This window comes from Cetorhinus maximus, unplaced genomic scaffold (assembly GCF_964194155.1).
Source record: "Cetorhinus maximus unplaced genomic scaffold, sCetMax3.hap1.1 HAP1_SCAFFOLD_1356, whole genome shotgun sequence".
Taxonomy (NCBI): Eukaryota; Metazoa; Chordata; class Chondrichthyes; order Lamniformes; family Cetorhinidae; genus Cetorhinus; species Cetorhinus maximus.
Window position 1 is genome coordinate 60007 of NW_027597297.1, and position 1664 is coordinate 61670.

A 1664-nucleotide genomic window follows, 5' to 3' on the forward strand; every position below is an offset into this window, starting at 1 on the left:
CCAAAGTCCAGGACTACGTGCTGAGGGACGCACTAAAGCTTGGGGCAGCTGCCGCAAAGGCGCAATGGGGAAGGGTCGCTGTCTAAGACCTTTCTACCACAGCGCACCGAGAGACTGGGAACTGTTTAGAGCCCCTCGGGCTGTACAGATCAAAATGAAAGGCTGTAAATGACTGTAATATTGTTTGTACTGATGCACCTGGTGATACATTTTGTAAAAGTTTAACCTGGATTGTACCCTTGTAATGTTGTTTTTGAAATGGTTTGGAATGTGATTGAAGATATTTTATGAATAAAGTATATTTTTACAAAAAAAAAATAATCTGTTCTTATCAGTTTAATATCTGATACGTCCTTTATCTGGGGACCATATATTAAATTGATTTTTGGAGCAGAGAGATGGAATAGGGGCTTGCTCCGTCCACTCCACGCATCGACCCGGTATTGCAGTATCTCTGGGAACGGTGCACCCTCCCCTTTCCAGGGGATTTTCAATGCTAAAAATAGCTTTCTTACAAACATCTGCTTTCTTTACTTTTCAACATGTACATGTTCCAAAACCCAACTTTCTTTCTTTCTCTCTCTCTCTCTCTCACTCACTCACTCACCCGCAGCAGCTACACACAAAAAACATGCACGCTCACCCAACACTCACAGACAGCACTCTCATCTCACAAACACTCTACCTCACTCATATAAAAACATCTTTCACTTGCAAATACACCTCTCAAACACTCTCTCAGCTGCACCTTTCGCCTCACAACATTTTAAACCAGCTCTCTGCTGCCGCTGCCGCTGCTGCTGATACAGCAACAATCAAAACTCACACCTCAAACCTCACACACTTTACACAGCTACTCCGAAACCTCTACATCCACATTCACACAATCCTTACATTGCACAAGGAGCCCATTCCCCCCGTCGTGCCTGCACCAGTTCTCCCAATGAACATTCCACCTCGTGCCTTTCTCCTGCCTTCTCCACGTAACCCGGCACATGCTTTCTTTTCAAATAATCATCTCATTCCCTCTTCAATTGAACCTGCCTCCGCCGCGCTATCAGGCGGTGCATTCCAGACCCTGGCCACTCGCTGCTCCTGTCACTTTTGCTTCTTTTGCCAGTTACTTTAAACCTGTGCCCTCTCCTTCTCGATCCTTTCCCCGGTGCAAACAGTTTCTCCCTATCTACTCTCTCCCGACCCCTCATGATTTTCAATACCTCTATCAAGTCTCCTCTCGGACTTCTTTTCCCCAAGGAATACATTCCCAGCTTCCCCAATCTTACTTCATAACTCAACTTCCTCGCCCCTGGAACCAAACTCGTAAACCTCTTCTGCACTCTCTCCAATGCCTTCACTACCTTCCTAAAATGCAAGTCAAATTGCAATCCGTCAGAGTCGGCATGGCTTTACGAAGAGTGAATCGTGTTTGACTAATTTGCTGGAGTTCTTTGAAGATGTGACAATCAAAGTGGATAATGGGGATCCTGTAGATGTAGCATGTCTGGACTTCCAGAAGGCATTTGATAAGGTGCCGCACAAAAGATTAATACACAAGATAAGATCACACGCAGCTAAGGGTAATATATTAGCTTGGCTAGAGGATTGGCTAACCAACAGAAAGCAGAGAGTCAGGATTAATGGGTCTTTTGTGGATGGCAAGCTGT

General features: G+C 45.1%; 1 pseudogene; it reads left to right on the forward strand.

The window, feature by feature from the left end:
• The first annotated feature begins 298 nt into the window (after window positions 1–298).
• Window positions 299–474, forward strand: LOC144676109 (U2 spliceosomal RNA; annotated as a pseudogene).
• Window positions 475–1664: the final 1190 nt, after the last annotated feature.